The sequence below is a fragment of the Macrotis lagotis genome, chromosome X (genome assembly GCF_037893015.1).
Source record: "Macrotis lagotis isolate mMagLag1 chromosome X, bilby.v1.9.chrom.fasta, whole genome shotgun sequence".
Lineage (NCBI taxonomy): Eukaryota > Metazoa > Chordata > Mammalia > Peramelemorphia > Peramelidae > Macrotis > Macrotis lagotis.
In genome coordinates this window covers 699721664-699740320 of record NC_133666.1, presented here as the reverse complement: position 1 = coordinate 699740320, position 18657 = coordinate 699721664, and the positions used below count along the sequence as shown (strand labels likewise).

The window sequence follows — 18657 nt, the reverse complement described above, 5'->3', positions numbered from 1 at the left end:
AGCTGGTTTGGAGCCCACCTGGTCTAATGCACACCCAACCTGGAAGCCTCTTTCTGCCATCTCAAAGGGATGCTCATCCAGTTGCTGGATGGCTAAGTCATGGGGAACTCATTCTCTGGACACAGTCTCTCCAAAGCTTCAGATAGTTCTAAGAGTCAGACGATTTTTCATTTTAATCACCAAACTTCCTCTCTGCAATGTCCCCTCATCACTCCTTTCTCTGACCTGTGAGCCCAAGGAAATAATGTTTAATTCCTCTTCCACATGGCAGACTCACAAATATTTGAAGACAGATTATTAGGATCCACTATGAACTGGAGGAACAGGAAATGCTACACACACTCCCACTCCATTCTAATCCAGCCAAGGGCGCTGTTCTGATCTTTCCTCAGGCATTTCCAGACATGGCTGGTTGTACTCTGGCCATCCTCCTTCTCCCCATCCTCACTCCCAATCCTGGATCCGCCCCCCAGGGCCAGCAGACTCTGATAGATGGACTCTCTACAGTGCAGTGCTTCCTTCCACTTCTCAACTCTTTCCAAACTATATGGCCCCAAGCCCCCTCATGGTTGTCTCCCCCCATGAGCATGTGAGCTCTTCGATGGCTGGAACAGTCATGCTTGCTCCTTTTTCTGTTCTAAGCATTTAGCATGGCGCCTGATGTATGTAAGAATTCAATAAATTCTTTTTCATTCATTTCTTCATTCATCTGGTCATTAATTCTTTCCTCTCTTGGAAATTTGTAGAAATGCCTCAGCTCATCCATCGGCTCTTGGTCTCTATTCCAGTTTATGGGAAAAAACTAGAAAAGCATCCTTCCCCATCAAGTTTCTCCATTCTCTGCCCATATCAAGCCATCTAGTCTCAGAGATTTAACGAAACAGTAAGGTCATAGGCTTTATAGTTTACTATTAATTCATCTGTAAAATAAGAGTAGTAGTAACGCCTGCTTCCTCCAACTGTTGTGAGGATCTGTACTAATCACTACTATTAATTAGCCTTTACATAGTGCTTCTCCAGTTCTACACACTGTACTAACTTTGCGATATAGTTGATATTATGAGTTCCATTTTATAATTGAGGAAACAGACAGATAGTGTTTGGATGACTTGCCCAGGGTCTGGGGCTGGACTTGAACTCATGTCTTTCTTACTCTCACCTCGGCACTGCAGCCCCTGAGATACTACTTGATAGGATTTCTGAGATCTCAAAGTCTGCTGTTCTATTTATGTAATGAAATAAACTCTGCCAAAGCAGCATAGAGACATTCGAACCCTCAACAGGAACCAGAGGAAGGCCATCTGTCCGGATAAACATCTCTTATTACCAACATCTCAAGTTTATGAAAGTGCAGCCTTCTGATTCAAGAGGTTCTCTCCCCCTCTGGGACAAAGGAGTCAGCCTAGGTACCTGAACAGCCAGAAGAGCCTGCATACCCCCCCACCCCCCCATCTGGCTCCCACACCTGACTTAAGCCTTAAGGTTTATCCACACTCACTTCTTATTAGAAGCCAGATGTGGCACAGCTCTCATGCCACCTCCCTCCCCCAAGGCCTTCCCCTTTCTGCATCCTGAGGCACAGAGAGAATACTTCGTCCTGGTGGATAATAGACAATGACCTCTGTTCCGGGGCTATGTCCTTTCCCCCATCTCTCCACAAGACTTCTGAATGATGATCCATAACATCTATGTGGAAAAGTCATGTGATCCTCTGAAGAGCCGGGAGCAGTGAAGCTCCTCCTTCTGGCAGGGACCAGGGCTCCCAGGGGTCCCAGGGGCTGGGTTGCCCCCACTCTGAGGCTAAGGATAGCATTCCTGGTCCTGGGTCACAGGGGGTTTGGGGGATTTCTTCTGCCATGAGAGATGTTGGGTCCTTGTTTTCTATGGGATCATCAGTGGTCTGAAACTGCTGACCTGGGAATAAGGTCAGTGAAAGCTGCAGGAAGATGGGTTCATGTTGGCAAAATATATACATCCTATAAGAGACAGGTCATAACTCCTTATTGTGTTGGTCAACCTGGCCCTTCTCTCAACTGGGCAGACTCTGGGGCATCTTCAGAGGTGGCCAAGGCTGGAGCAGGCAACTCTCTTCCAAACAACCTCCCCAAAGGATTGTACACATTTCTCCCTGTCTTTTACCTGACATGGCAGCATTTGGATGAGGATCCACTCCAGGCCCAATGATGGCTTTTAATATGTGAAGATCCAAGGAAAAGACCTGAAATGGTCACAGAAAGAAAGCCTCCTCCACATACTGTTCTCCTCCTTTCCAGACTCAAGTCTGCCAGAGACATTGTTTTGAAGACTCATCCACAACAAGACCTCTCAAGAGAGAGATACCCAAAATGGCAACATCCCCCAGGGTCTCCCTCCCCCTTGCCTTTCTGCCTTGAGACAATATCTCATCTATTGGAAATGCCACAAAATGTCCCAGTGCTGTTTGTCTTGGTGAACTTTCCCAAATGGTTGACTAACCAAGTCATGCAACCTTGCATAGTGTTCTCCTCTGATGGCTCCTCTCCAGGGAGTGGAACTTCTCTGGCTCTCTCTCAAAGATGGGCAACCTGATTGCAGCTGAGGAAAGGGGAGAATTAGTCTCACTTCCTCAGGAATTAGGGCAATCAAACTCCTTCACTGGGGGCTCCCAGCACGGGGAGGGAAGGCAATGATCTCCTTTAGGAAGATTCAGTTTGGACATTACCTTTAACACTTCTCCCTAATAAAGGTGATTGTCCTTGTTTTACTCTGTTTCACTTTTTTTACCAGGAAGACCAGTACCTTGGTGTGAGGACTTCCCAGCCCTCTTCGGGGCTGCTTTCCACCTCTGATGTCCACCTAACTCTCACCTTGTAGCTCCAGGAAGCTGCAGCATGCACAGTGGCCACAACCTGCTAAACTATTTTTGGCAGGTGGGAAAACCAGTTGGCGAGTAATGGGGGGGGGTGGCTAGGTGGAGCAGTGAATAGAGCACCGGCCTTGGAGTCAGGAGTACCTGGGTTCAAATCCAACCTCAGCTACTTAATAATTACCTAGCTGTGTGGCCTTGGGCAAGCCACTTAACCCCATTGCCTTGAAAAAATAATCTGACAGTAATGAGGAAGTCTCAAACTCATTAGTAAGCATTTGGGGGTGTCTACCCCAAGCATGTGAAATCTTCCACTGGTCGTGGAATGGGTGGGGAAGAACAGTTCATTCCAATATCCATGAAGCAAGTGAAGCAGATGCTTTGGAACCCTCAGAGCTTGGTGAGACTTTGAAGACACCAAGGTCATCACTGCATCTAGAGCCATCCCCAGTTGGCTTGAGTCTGTCTTGCCATGTGGATCATGGAGACTTTGGAAGAGAGAGTAAGGCAGATGACTTCCTGTTGGAAGAGAAAGTAAGGCAGATGACTTCCTGCAGCTCTCCCTCACTTAAATCCAATTTAGCCATGCAACAAAAGATTTTGCCATACTTTATCATTCCTTAAACTCCTTTGTCGACAGGTAAGTGATGGCACAGCAGGTGTGCATACACGGGGAGCTGTTGTCACAGCCCTGCACACAGGTGGCCCAGGGCCATAGGGTCATTTCTCCACTGAAAGCAGCAGTGGGATTCGGCAGCCCTGGAGTGAGTGAGCTGCCCTTTTAAGGAATCCACTGCCAACCTTCTGATGTGAGGAAGAGGCTAGAAAAGGTGCCCCCAAAATTTTTGATTTACTCAACCCTGGTCTGATTACTGCAACAGGTTGGGGTTCCACAGTGTGGTCGAGACACACAAAAAAAAAATCTACAAAAACTTCTTCAAAAAAGATTCCACTCACCATCAGTGCATGGAAAGTGTGCTTACTCATAGACAACACAAGATCCAATAGACCTGAAAGACAGCTCTTGTTGCAAGAGAACTCAGCACTTAGGGTAACCAATAGCAGCCCTGAGGGAAACAAGGCTGGCAAATGAAGGCCAGCTTACTGAAGTTGGGGCTGGATACATGTTTTTCTGGAATGGTCACAGTGAAGGGGAATGCCCTGAAGCCGGGGTCAGTTTTGAAATAAAAACTAATCTAGTCAACATTCTTGAATGTCTCCAAAAATGAGTGAACAGGCTCATGACGATGAGATTGCTGCTTCCAGGAAAACAACGAGCTACTATGATCAGTGCCTATACTCCCACCATGATGAACACTGATGAAGTTAAAGAAAAATTTTATGAGGACCTGAAGATCCTTATTATTAATGTACCAAAAGAGGACGAGCTGTCTATAGTGTCTTAACAGACCATAATCAAGCAATGCAGATGTCATTGACTGCTTACCTCATAGTTAAGGTAAACCATTTCCTAGCTGAAGTTTCAGCCACAGAAGGGATTTTGAATGCCATTAGGCTCCTTTCAAGTGGCAAAGCACCTGGTGCTGATTCTATTCCAGCTGAGATCTACAAGGGGGGAAGCATTTCTCATACAAAAACTGACTGAAATTTTCCAGGTTATATGGCATGAAGAGGTTGTCCTCCAAGAATTCAAGGATGCCTCCATTGTCCACCTCCCTAAAGGTAAAGGGAATAGATTGTCCTGTGATAATCATAGGGGTATTTCTCTCTTAGTCATTGCTGGTAAGATTCTTCCATAGTCCTTCTCAATAGGCTGATCCTTCACTTTGAAGATGGTCGCCTCCCCGAGAGCCAGTGTGGCTTCAGAAAGGGTCAAGGAACAGTCAATATGGTGTTTGCTGCCCGACAGCTCCAAGAAATTCCAGGAATAGAACAGAGGTCTGCATACAACATTTATACATTTGACCAAGGCCTTTGATACCATCATTGTGAGGCTTTATGGAAAATTATGTCCAAATTCGGTTGCCCAGAGAAGTTCATCAGTACTGTACATCAGTTCTATGATGGTATGCATGCCCAGGTTCTGGAGTACCTGGAGTACGCCCAACCTGTGGATGATGCTCTTGAGATTTCCCAGTCACGGATGAAGTAAAAAAAGGATGTGTCTTTGCTCTCATGCTTTTTAGCAATGTTTTCACTAACCATGATCATGGCCTCATTGTCAGCTTTTGCACTGAGGGTAAATTCTTTAACTTGAAAAGGCTACAAGCCAAGGCCAAAGTGGAAGGAGGGTTGGTGCTTGATCTTCTGTTTGCAGATGACTGTGCCCTTAATGCAGCCTCTGAAGTTGAGATGCAGCAAAGTATGAATCCATTCTCTACTGCTGGTGCTCATTTTGTTCTAACAATTAACACCAAGAACACACAGGTGCTCCCTCAGTCAGTACCACACCATCCAGATGGGGAACCATCTATTTTTAGCAAATGGAGAAGTTTTGAGGATTGTAGACAAGTTCACATCCCTTGGAAGTGAACTTTCCTAGGAGGTATACATTGACAATGAGGTTGTCACTCACATTGCCAGAGCTAGCTCAGGATTTGGGAGACTCTGAAAGAAAATGTGGGAGAGAAGAGGTATTAGAATGACTACCAAACTGGAGGTCTACAGAGCCCTTGTGCTGACCTCATTGCTGTATGGCTGTGAAATCTGGACAGTCAGAAGGCTAGGTGGTGCAGTAGATTAGAGCACTGGCCTTAGAGTCAGGAGTACCTGAGTTCAAATCTGGCCTCAGGCACTTAATAATTACCTAGCTGTGTGGCCTTGGGCAAGCCACTTAACCCCATTGCCCTGCAAAAAAAAAAAAAAAAAAAAAACCTATAAAAATAAAAATGAAATCTGGACAATCTACTAGCACTAAGCCAGAAAACTGAATCACTTCCATTTCAATTGCCTTAGGAAGATTCTGGCAGGAGATCCCAGTCAGTGAGGTCCTTTCTTGAAGTAAATAGCCCAGCATTCCCACATTACTACAGGCAACTTCGATGGGCTGGACATGTGGTTTGAATGCCAGGTGTATGATTGCCAAAACAACTATTTTTATGGAGAACTCACCCAGGGCAAGCATTCTCAAGGGGGTCAGAAGAAGAGATACCAAAACCCCCTTCAGCCCCCTGAAGACCTTTGGAATTGACTGTACAGCATGGGAAAGACTGGCACAGGACTGCCCAGCATGGCGTGCCCTCATCAGTGAGGGGGCTGCACTCTATGAAGAAAGTAGAATGGAAGCAGCTCAAAGGAAATGTGACATACATAAGTTTGGAGTACCCACCCAGGGGTGCACATGGACTATTTGTGCCCAACCTGTGGTAGGGCATTCCGAGTTTGTATTGGTCTAATCAGCCATAGTCAGACTCATTGTTATTTGTCTCACAGTTATATCATCTCAGTCTTTTTAGATAATGAAGGACAGGAACCAACCAACCAATAAACTATAACCATTCCCACAGGACTCCTATTTGGATGGTCACAAGTGATGTCATTGGGTTTTTTCTTTTTTTTTTCTTTTTTTTTTTAGTTTTTGCAAGGCAGTGGGGTTCAGTGGCTTGCCCAAGGCCACACAGCTAGGCCATTATTAAGTGTCTGAGGTCGGATTTGAACTCAGGTCCTCCTGACTCCAGGGCTGATCCTCTATCCACTGTACCACCTAGTTGCCCCTAAGTGATGTCATTGTTGTATTGTCGTACAGGCTGGGCTCCTCCTGGGAAGATCATTCAAGCTCTAAATCTGATTGTTTTATGATCCACCTGCCACTTCTGATCATGCCTAAGATATTCGGCTCCACAACAGAAAGGTGGAGGGAGCTCCAAGGAATGGAGTCATCCCATGACTTACAACTTTGTTCCCTGCAAAAGAATTAAGAAATTAATATCAGGTTTGCTGAAACTCTGTCTCTGGTCTGCTTTGTTTCACCCCAGGATAAAGGTTGCCTCACAATCAGCTGCAAGGGAAGTTAGCCCAAACCAATGGGAAACTCCACGATGAAATTAATCTCTGAAGGCGCAAAGAAATAATTCCAGGAGACTTGGGAACAGTGGAGATGTCTGAAGAACTGGATGGGAGACCCTGAGAGCTCATCAGTCCACTGGGACCTTTTGAACAATGAGCTCATTAGACTGACAGGTGGGAGAATGGAGTAGCCCTCCCACAGGGAGGTTACAACAAGTCTTTTGACAAAGGGTTTCATTTTCTCTTTGTATTCAATATGGAGAGAAGTGGGGCTAGATGATGGGACAGACCAAGCACAACAGCTATGGTGCCTTCTGATCTGGCTGAATGATCAGACTTGCACCAAAATCACCCACTGGTGGATGGGGTCTTGGAAAATACTCTTTATGGAGAAGACCTAGGCCAGTCAGCATTTTTATCAGTGCTTTTAATGAAGGCATCGCCAGCTCAGAATGGCATATTTCTAGGCGTAGTGAAGCTGGAAGAGTCAGCTGTGAGATGACCCGCTCCCCTACCTGGGAGCTCCTTGGGATTTCACCATCCTCTCCCAGAATGTCCTCCTCTTGCCGGATCACAGCAGCCCTGATACCGCCACCTCCTCAGGACTTTGCCCCGGGATCTCTTCCACGCTCTGCCTAGGTGGTGGAGGTCTTCAATTTAAGGAGGGCACCCATGGCAGCCGTCTCAGCATTTCTCCCCAGCCACCCCCTCCTCTGACCTGTAGCAGGTCTCCTCACCAGGTGCCCTCCTTCCCTTTCCAGCTTTTCTGTTCTGTTTTGTTTTAATGCTTTTCCTTTCTCATTACACTCTGGGCCCCTCCAGGGCAGACCCTGGCTCTCTAAAGGTTTGCCAGTGGCTTTGATCTCATTAACTCAATTCTCCTCAACTCTGTTAGGTGGGTACTGCTATTAGTCTCACTTTCACCTGGTGGAAACCAAGGCTGACAAAGGTTAAGCTGCTTGCCCAAGGTCTCAAAACTAGTAACTAAGGTGGGAGTACAGGTCTTCCCTGTACTTCAAGGTCAGTCCTCTGTCCACCGGACCACCTAGCTGCCCAGCAGTAATGATACCCTGGGAATTCAATAGAGAGAAATGTTTGTTACTCTAATTGGGAAAGGGGCTTTCTCCAGGTCATTTCTTAAATAGGCATGACCTAGGCTGAGTTCTCTGAGCTTGGATGATCACAAATATATGTGTGGATGTTGAATTAATTACTGGGCAACATACAGACCAGACCCCTGGATGACTCTGGGCTTTGGAGTATTAAGAGGAGATGTGAGGCTGAGTCCTGTAGCAGTCTCTAGAGGCCAGCCACAATCCAGGGCAAGCCTCAGGCTCCTGCTCCACCCATGGGGCCTCTTCCAGAAAGAAGGAAGAACACCCAGGAAGCATTTCCTCTTCCAACCCACTTTCCTGCTTCCAAAGTACCAGTAGTTCCTCCCCTCATGGTCTCCCCCACTCATTTAGCCAGATTAGAGAGTTTGGGATTTCCCACTTAATCGGATTATTTTGAGTGATTGTTTTCCAAAGCAGAACTCCACGGCCAACCAAGACAGGTTGTTAATGGGGTCCTGGGAGTCAGGGCGGCCAAAACTGAAAAGAACGTTAAGTGTCTCTTGCAAAGCTGGGAGGGTTGGCTAGCTATTGCTTAGGCGGGGAAGGAAAAGGGCAAGAAAAGGAGTAAGAGACAGCAAGAGAGGAGAGGAAGAGGAAGATGGAGGGAGAAGAGGGAAAGGAAAAAAGAGAGGGAGAGCTTTTCCCATGAGTTTTAAGGAAAACACTTGAGCAATAAATAAATAAATACACAAATGAATAAAAACATTACCATAGAGATGAACAAAGTAACATGATGGCCCCAGGGGGCCCCAGAGATTGAGAGAAAAACCTGCAGGATGGGGCAAGGGAGGAGGAAGGAGGTGGTGCCTTTGTCTGTGGTTTGAGCTGCAGGCTCCACCCAATCTCAGCAGGAGCACCTGGTGGCTAGAGGCCAGGGTTCAAGGTCCACCTCAGACCACAATGTCTGTGGCCTCATCCAAGCCCCAGAAACCCTGCGGGGCCCCAGGCAACATTCCAAGACGGGCACCAGAAGCAGTGGAGGAAGGAGCCTCTTCAGGGGAGCTAAGTCAGCACTGAGTGGCCAAACTGCCCAGGCTCCGGGGACCCCCCAACTAAGAGGTGTCTTTGGGTTCAGTTCTTTGCTTTCTTTGAATCCTGTCTCCTGGGGAATCCTGTCTCCTGAATACTGGGGAAAGTCAATGGGGCCAGTGCCCAGGAGGAGGGAGGCCCAGGAGGCCCAGCCCCACTTCCCCCTCCCCACCCCTTGGGCTTCCTAGGGGACTGAGGCAGCCCCAACTCAGCCACCCCCAGACCTAAGGTCTGGAGCAGCAGGGAAAGAGTGTGGAGAAGGGGGGCATGGACACCCCCCAGGAAGAGGGGGGGCAGGGAAAAGTGAAAGTGGGACGCAGGGGGATGGCCCTGGCCCCTCAGAAAGTCACAGGGGAGGGGGCAGCTCTGCCAACCCTCTCCCCCTCCCTCCCTGATGGCACCAAGCAGGTGTGGGGGGACAGGAGGTTCCCTTAGTGACTGTCATGACACCAGTCCTCTCCTCCACCAATCCTCAGCTAAAGGGTCCCCCCAAATGTTGGGACAAAGTCCACGGCCATCTTGTGCTCTTGCCTCGGTTTCCATTTTAGTCTCTTCCCTTCGCCTCTCCCACTAATATTTGGAGAATGGATATGGAGGGAGCTGCCCTGTGTTCCCCAATAAGCCGGGACCCTTCTGCAGCCCCCCACATCCCGGCTCTATTTACCCACCCCCCCATTTTCAGTATGAAAGGGGGAGGGGAAGAGGAAGGACTTGGCTGGACTGCCCCCCCCATGGAACTGGGGTTTAAGGTGGGGAATTAGATTGTTGTGGGGACCCGTGTTTAGATGAGGGGGGGTTGGGTGCTGCTCAACTCCTCAGTTAAACTCTTTGTTGACCTAACATTTTTTCTTCCTCAGGAGGAGGAAACTGGTCCTGGAGCCGGCTGACCCTGAGGAGGATGGGGCCAACCAGGTCCCCCTACCTTGTCCCCTCCCCCCCCCCCCCCCCCCCCCCCGCTTCCCCAGGGCCCCACAAAGGATCTAGAGGCAGAGGCCTTTGTTCTTGACCTCTAGGACTTTCCATTGGCTACCTGTGAGATCTGGGCTATCAGACTTATCAATACTCTCTGTGCCTCAGTTTCCTCATCAAGAAAATGAGGGGATTGCTGGATTAGATGGAAGAATTGTCATGTTTACTCCAGGTCTGAATCTATGATCCCACATCTGTCAGGGTTGGCAGGGGGAGGAAGACAGAGAGAGAGAGAGAGAGAGAGAGAGAGAGAGAGACAGTTGCTCTCTGGGCTTCCAGAGGAATCCATTAAAATAGTCACAGTGGTCATTTTTGGAGCCACAAAACATTGACACCAAAGTGGGCCCTAGGGGGTGGCAGTACCAAAGTGTATGTGTGAATGGAAAGTTCCTTAGCTCTAAAGCAGGGGTAGGGAAGTTTTTCTGCCAAGGCCCCTTTGGTTTTCACAAGGCAATGGGGATGAATGACTTGGCCAAGGTCACACAGCTAGGTAATTATTAAGTGCCTGAGGTCAGATTTGAACTGGTGCTGGTGCTCGATCCACTTCACCACCTAGCTGCCCCCCCCATTTGAATATTTATGGCACCATTCTCTGACCAGTCAAAATTATCATCTTAAAAATCCCAACCCTCCAAAGCTCTTGGATTTATGTAATTTTGAGTCCCACCTGTGGTTGACTTGGCAGTGCCGCAGCAGAGGATTTGCCCCAGGTTCTACTCTAAAGTGCAAGTATTTTGAATCTATGATCCCACATCTGTCAGGGTTGGCGGGGGTAGAATCCTCAGCATTCCGAGGAATTCTGGTGGTGGTATTTGTCCTTCTTTCTCAAAGACACCCAGGACATCAGTGAGATGAGCACATGAATTGGCTTGGAGTTGGGGGGGGGGGTGCTGTCACCAGCCTCACTTTAGCTAACATTAAACTCGGTTTGCATTATTCCTGCCTTTACCTGATAGAAATGTTTCCTAGGCAACCCACATTATTCATGGCTTTCACTGCTTTAGGGTCCCCAGGGACCCCACACAAGTGAGTGGCATAAATGTTTATTCATTACTTTATTATTTACCCCTAAGCTTAGTTATTATAACTGGACAAGATTCTTGACTTCCCTGGGCCTCAGTTTCCTCATCTATAAAACGAGGAGTTTGGACTCCATGGCCTCCAAGGTCTCCCTGGCTCTAGGCCCATGATTTCTTGGGGCCTCATCAGCAGAATGGGGTGTGTTTGTGGGTGAGGCTCAGGTTTCTCTAAGGTCCTGGCCAATTCACTGATTTTCTGATAACTGAGCTCCAAAGGGGGTAAGACAAGCAAAGGGGGGAAGGGGGGAAGGAAGCTTCAGGAGACCCAGGGAAATCTGGCCTGAAGAAAGGAACAGCTAAGGGAGGCAGTGGAGAGAGTGGCTGCCCAGAGTCAGGGAGACCTGTGTTCAAGGGAGCCTTAGACAATTCCTAGACAAGTCACTGGGTCACTGATTGCCTCAGTTTACCCTGATGTAAAATGGGAATAACAGGTGCACCTACTTCCTGGGGCTGTTGGGAGGACCAAATGAGACAATAATAGTCAAGCACTTATCACAATGGTAGTTATTTTTTTTTTTTAGGATTTTGCAAGGCAGTGGGGTTAAGTGACTTGCCCAAGGCCACACAGCTATGTAATTATTAAGTGTCTGAGGCTGGATTTGAACTCAGGTCCTCCTGACTCCAAGGCTGGTGCTCTATCCACTGTGCTACCTAGCTGCCCCAACAATGATAGTTATTAATATTAAATGAGATGTTTGTAAAGTGCTGAGCACAGCACCTGATACAAAATGTCTGTATATAATTATCAGCAGCATCACCATCATCATCACCACCACCACCATCATCATCATCACCACACACAGGAGCAAGCCCAAGGCTCACCATTGCCTCTAGACCGGTTTCCACAGATGTGGGTTCTCCTCATTGGAGAGGCCTCCTCATGGGGTCTCTCCTCATATCCACCCAAAGGGCTGGTGGTGCCTTCCATTCAATCCACCTAACATTGATTAAACCCCTACTTAAAGGAGACAGCCTTTGCCCTTGGAAAGTTTCCATTCTGCTGAGGGAGATATAACTTGTGGACAAATAAAGAAGAGGGGAATTGGGGGTATAGTGGGGAGAGCATGGAGCTGGGGGTCAGGAAAACCTCTGGAGTTGAACTCTAGCCTCAGAGGCTTCCTGGCTGTGGGAGCCTGGGCAGGACCCTTTACCCTGGTGGCCTTCCTTCCCTTATATGAAATGAGCAGAGAAGGGAATGACAACTGCCAAGAACCCCCTCCCCCCCAAAAAAAAAGAACAAGGAAAACAGAAGTGGGAAAGGAAGAAAAGCACATAGGAATTTCTTAGGGATCTATAATATGGCAGAAAAGACTAGAAATCTGATGGTATTCATCAGGAGAGGGCACTGAACACTGGGGGGAATCAGAGGGGGCCTCATGGAAGTTGGCACCTGAGCTAAGCCACAAATGAATGACATGTAGGAGTATAGACATATAGACATGACACATACATGTATGTAGACACATGCAGATGTGTGCCATGGGGGGTAGTTACAAATTATTACCATTATCCCCTTCATCAAAGGTAGACAAAGCTAGTGAGACATGGCAGCCAGGGAAGGGAAGCTGCCAGGGTCCCTGGGGCTCAAGGGTGGGGTGCGGGCACCTTGTACTCAGGTGAAGATGGAGAGGCTCCGGTAACAGTAAGTCAGAGTCACCTACAGACACCCTCCCCCCTTGCTGGATGATGCTCAGAGAGAGTCTCCCTCTTTCTTTGCCAAAGACTGGGGCTTCCCCTGGGACTTGGGCTCCACAGGGACTGGAAAAACTTCTGGACTTGGCCTTAGGGAGATAAAAATTCAAATCCCAACACAATACATATGATTTGGGTGACCCTGGGCCTCAGTTTCCTCAACTATGATATGACACACTGGGACTTCACCTTCTCTTTGGTCCCTTCTAGCTCTAAATGAATGAGCTCACAGACCATCCTCATCTTCCTGCCTTCCCCTCCCATGTAATACCTGGAATTATCACACATAGTGCTGGGTGACCTTGGACAAGTCCCTTCCCCTTTCAGACCCCCATGTCCCTTGGACCCAAATGATTGTTTTAAGTCTCGTGCTTGTATTTCTTAAGGTTCTTTTCCATTTTCTCTTTATGGGCTCTGGGCCCTCTCCCCCTGACCCCCAACACCAGCCTATTGAATCACTGAGGAATCTGGTCAGTAGAGGGCAGAGCCAACCCTGGTCAGTCCCAGAGAAGCTTCAGTCCTGGGCAGGGCAGAGACACCCTCAGTTTCCCCCTAAGGACTCTGCTGGGAGGGAAGGCAGCAGGGACAGGGGGTGGGCTCTGTCTGTCTCCTGGGTTGCTCTTCTTGTGTCCTGAGGATGCCTGGGGTGCTGGGCATCTTCCCAGGGGTCCTGGGTCAATTCTCTTTTACTGATGGCCTTATGCCCAAGTCCAAACCTACTTACTACCTTAGCATGATGTGTGTGTGTGTGTGTGTGTGTGTGTGTGTGTGTGAGGAAATGGGGGGAATATGGAAGGCCACATCTGGTCCCATGGATTACTCCAAATGAGAGACTTAACTAACAACCGTCTCTCTCCAACACCCTTGGGAGAAGCCCTTCCCAAAGCACTGAGGAGGAGTTTGTTTTCAAGGTCTGAGGTAGAAAAAGCCCCTGGCAAGGAGGTGACAACAGCAATCAGGAGGCTCCCGGGGTCTCAGGGGCTCCCCTCCAAGGGCCTACAGAACCCTTCTCATTTGTCTGAGTCCAAGGACCCACAGCTGGGTCTCCCCACCAGGGGACTGCCAAAGTTCATCCAAATGAATCCAGGCCTGAACCAGCCTTCCTTGCTCTCCCAATATCATATTGTGGGAATGTGAGGTTCAAGTTCAGCCTCCCTGTCTGCCCAGCACCCTGGCCCACAACCTGGGGCTGCTGTCCCCCTTTCTCCTGTCATCCTGGGGGCTTACTCCAGTGAGTTGTGGCCAGAGGAATTCTACCTAGGCCTCAGAAAGTGGGGGAGAGGGGCTGGACAACTCTCAGGTACCCCCCAGCTGTCAATCAAGGCCTGTCTTATTCCCTCCACTTCTGCTGTGCCCTCACCCCAAACCCTATTGCTGTTCTTGGGGCATTTTCATCCAATGCTCTGGCTGTGGTCATTCCCCCACCCAGATTACTACCCCCCCAACAATGGTCTTTTATCCAACCCCTCTGTCACAGCCATCATCTGGGGAAGCGATTCTTCACAGGAGGGGACCAGCCATCCCCCCCTACATGTCCACAGTTGCTCCCAACAGGGCTCCCAAGCCAGTCTGGCCAAAGCAACTAGAGACCCTGAGGGAGAGACAGGAGGCCACATGTGCCAGGCAAGGCCAACCATCATCACCAGCTTGACCAGATCTCCCCATCTTCCCTCAGACTCAACTGGAGAAAGCCCACGACCCTGAGGACAAGAGTCTTTAGAATCTTCCAGGGGAAGCAAACTCTGGGGACAGAGAGAGTGGGAGCAGGGAGGTTGGGGACAGCTCTGGTAGGAACCAGGTCACCACAGCTGCCAAAGAAAGTTCTGGTCCTTGAGACCTTGGCCTGTCCCATGGTCCAACTTCAGAGACTAAATGGGGGAAATGGCCTGAAAGAAGAGGTCTGACCATGACTTGGGGCTGTCCTGGAAGGCCATGGGGTCTTTCCCTCTGACCTGCAGCTGAGGCTTCCCTGGACTTTGTCCCCCCAGCTAGTAGAGGAGCTCCCGGGGAGCGGGCCCTGGCCTCCTGTCTGCACCCCCACCACTGACCATGGGTTCTTCTCAGCCTTTCATTCTGTCCCAGTCTGCATCCACCCCAGGGGGTTGCCCCTAGAGCCCTGAGGGGAAGAGGAGCTGCCTCAGTTCTGGGACAGGGAGGCTGGAACAGATATGAGGCCCATGTGCCTCTCCTGGAATGATTTCAATGAACACTGGAAGTCATATTAGAGCCTTTCTGAGTCTTCCAGTCGGCACAGCATATTTCAAACCTCCTATTTAGGACAACTGGAAATATTGAGGAATTCTCTTCCTCTGGGTAGAACCTCCTTCATCACTTTTCTTCCAGAGAAGGGTTTAAAGGTCATGAACAAACTGAACCTTCCTAGAGGAGATCATTGCCTTCCCTCCCCCTGCTGGGAGCCTCCCCCACCCCAGCAAGTCAATAAGTCTCATTCCTGGGAAAGTGAGGTTCCTTCACCCCCTCCTCTCAGCAGGAAGTTGGTTGCTCATCTTTGAGAGTGAGCCAGAGAAGCCCCTGTCCCTAGAGAGGAGCCATCAGAGAGGGAACACCATGCATGGGGACTTGGTTAGTCAACCATTTGGGAAAGTTCACTAAAACCAACAGCATTGGGACATTTTGGGCTGTTACCTACGAGGTTGACACTCGCATTGCAGGAGATCGCTCAGTATTTGAGAGGTTCTGAAAGAAAGTGTGAGAGAGAAGAGATAGTAGACTGACTCCCAAACTGAAGGTCTACAGAGCCATTGTGTGGCCCTCATGGCTCCATGCCTGTGAAATCAGACAGTCTACCGATGTAATGTCAGGAAACGGAACCACTTCTATTTAAATTGTCTTAGGAAGATCCTGAAGATAGCCCGGCAGGAGAAGATCCCAGACCCTGAGGTCCTTTCTTGACCTAAACTGCCTGGAATTTCCACATTCCTACAGAGAATGCAACTGTGATGAGCTGGACACATTGTTAGAAGGCCAGACTTACTCTTGCCGAGGAGACTATTCTATGGAGAACTCTGACACCCTGAAGGTCTCTCTTAAGAACTGTGGAATTGACTGTGCAGCATGAGACACTGGCACAGGACCACCCAGCATGGCGTGCCCTCATCAGTGAGGGGGCTGGTCTCTATGAAGAGGCAGAATGGAAGCAGCTCAAAGGAAATGACATATGTCAGTTTAAAGTACCCACCCCAGGGGTTCACATGGACTGTTTGTGCCCAACATGGGGTAAAGCATCCTGGGCTCCTATTAGTCCGATCAGCCACAGTCAGACACACTGTCATTGTCTCAAACACGGTGATGTCATTTTGGTCTTCTCCAATAATAAAGGAAAAGAACCAACCAACCAGCCGTTACTTATATGTATACCTCAAAGCAGGAAAGTCATGGGGGAGGGAGACCCCCATGGGTGATGCCATTTTGGATTTCTCTCTCTAGAGCACATTTGCTATGGATGAGTCTTCAGTAACGTGGCTCCAGCAGACTTGAGTCTGAAAAGGCAGAGGACAGCATGGGAGGAGATATTTGTCTGTGACTATTTCATGTTGCCTTTTCCTTGAATTCTTATATAATAAAAGCCAACCATGGGCCTGGAGTAGATTCTCTTCCAAATGTTGTCATGGCAGGTGAAACATAGGGGAGAGTTGTATTCAATCCTTGGGGGAGGTGGTTCAGAGGAGAGCTGCCCCCTCCAGCCTTGGTCACCTCTGGAGAAGCTCTCAGAGTCTAACCACCTGAGAGAAGGGCCAGTTTGTCCAACACCATAAGGGGTTATGCGCCCGACTCTTATGGCTTGCATATATTTGGCCAACATGGGCCCTTCCTCCTGCAGCTTTCATTCCCCTTCCCCCCAGGTCAGCAGTTCTAAACCATGGAATGAATGGACCAACATCTCTCATGGTGGAAGAGATCCCAATAACCCCTTCCGAGCCAGGGCCAGGAATACTGTCCTTAGCCTTAGAGTGTGTGTGTGGGGGGGGGAGGGGGTAGCCCAGCCCCTGGGAGCCCTGGTCCCTGCCAGGAGGAGGAGTTTCATTGCTCCCAGCTCTTCTGAGACTCAGATGACTTTCACACATTAATGTTGTAAATCATCATTCAGAAGTCTTGGGGAGAGATGGGGTGAAGGGAAATGTCATTGTCTATTATCCACCAGGATGAGGTATTCTCTCTGTGCCTCAGGATGCAGAAAGGGGAAGGCCTCAGGGGAGGGAGGTGGCATGAGAGCTGTGCCTCATTGGCTTCCAATTAGAAGTGGTTAAGCCTCAAGACAGAGTCTGGTGTGGGAGCCAGGTCTGGAAGGGTGCAGGCAAAGACTTCTCTGGCTGTCTAGTGTTCTAGACAGGAAGAGGAAAGATCCTCTTGGATCAGATGGCTGCACTTTCATAAACTTGAGATGTTAGTTATGAGACTTTCATCTGGATAGATGGCCTTCCTCTGGTTACTGTTGAGGGTTCAAGTCATCCAACCACTGTCTGCCTCAGTTTCCTCAGTTGTAGAATGGGATTAATAATATCTGGTACTTCACAGGGTGTTTGTGAGGCTCAAACCAGATCATATTTGTTAAATGCACTTACCATGCTTAGCACAGCCCCAGGACAGGGTAGAGACCCTGGAGAACTACTTGTTCCCTTGCTGCCAACTGATCCTTTGCCACCAGACTATCTTGTAATAGTCTGATCAAATAATCCAATCTTTGGGATTGTGAAACTCTCAGGAGAGTGATTTCAGAAGATTAAATGGGAAATTTAGGCCAAAACCAGACTTTGACATGTTTACCTTTCTGAGGCCACATGAAGCCTGCCCAGAGGGCCCACAGAACAGTCTAAGGTCATCCATCCTGGGAAGGGACAGGCAAGGAGAAAGAAAAGCCAGGTGAGTTGAGGCCGGTTCCTTCACCACGAACCTGTCACCTGTCACCTCCCTGGTAGAATCCTTATAACTTCATTTTGCTTACTCCCATGGCTGTGGGATCCTTGCTCTCCTCCCTCCTCACCTTGCAATCAATAGAGATTATATTTGTAAAGAGCTTAGATCAGAGGAGCAGCTTAACCAAGGCCTCTTCCTTCCCCCCTTTCTAATCTTGTGCATTTGAACCAATGGTGAGAGTGGTAGAAAATGGCATTGGGTGGCATTGTGACTGTCAAAGAACAGGTGCATTTTTAACCTTGACAGCCCAAAACTATGACTGTCCCAACCTGCTTTATCAGGCCCATTATACTGTTAAGGAGGTCAAGGCAAAGGCATTGTTAGATGGTCTGGGGGTGGAGAGCCCTTGTTGGACACAGGCAAACCCCAGATGGCTGAGTCCTGTTCCAAACTCGGCCCTCTTCCTCTGACACACTTCTCTCTTCCCTTCTTCACAGCATGGTTAGGTAGTCAGAATCCCCTGAAACTGGGAGTTATTAAGACAAAGAGAGAAGCCTAGGGGTGGGTCACTCTTTCATCATTCAGTTAGTTCTATCCAAAGGTTTCTAAAGATGAAAGCCCTTGGTTTGGCCTCTGCCTTCTTAGGATGAGATTATTGTTGCCCAATTAGATGCCAAGGCCGTTACCAGGGAAGGAGCTTAAAGAGGTGGCCAGGTGATTGGGAGCCACTGACTATCAGAATTCTCTGCACGCTCCTTCGGTTCCACTAGAAAGGAACCTTGGCTTCTGTGGAGGGAGGGGAAGAAGAGGAGGGGGGCCGAGCCTTCCAGAGTAGAGATTTTCAGTCCTGTTCCTCCCTTCCCTGTCTGACAGCTTCTTTATCTGTAGTTACTCTTCCTCAGCCTCCCTTCTTGGCAGATCAGGAAAGGAAGGGAGGGGTCCTGGCCTATACATCAGTAGAGCCTGCTGTCTACCTTCCCTGAATCAGGTGGGCACCCCAAGAGATGTAGACTTTCAGTTTCACTGAGAAGTAACTGGGTGATCTCAGGGTAGCCTGGGGTCTGCTCTTCCCTTTCTCCCCCACCCC

General features: G+C 48.9%; 1 long non-coding RNA gene and 1 pseudogene across 1 annotated transcript in view; one reads left to right on the top strand and one right to left on the bottom strand.

The window, feature by feature from the left end:
- LOC141499640 (vomeronasal type-2 receptor 26-like) overlaps positions 1-18657 on the top strand; it is an 841716-nt pseudogene that overhangs the window by 307338 nt on the left and 515721 nt on the right.
- LOC141497239 (uncharacterized) overlaps positions 1495-18657 on the bottom strand; it is a 47487-nt gene continuing 30324 nt past the window's right edge. The window contains exons 2-3 of the long non-coding RNA XR_012471259.1: positions 4293-5413; positions 1495-3364 (exon numbers count right to left, since the gene is read on the bottom strand). This is a non-coding gene — a long non-coding RNA (uncharacterized LOC141497239). The remainder of the gene's footprint in view (positions 3365-4292; positions 5414-18657) is intronic.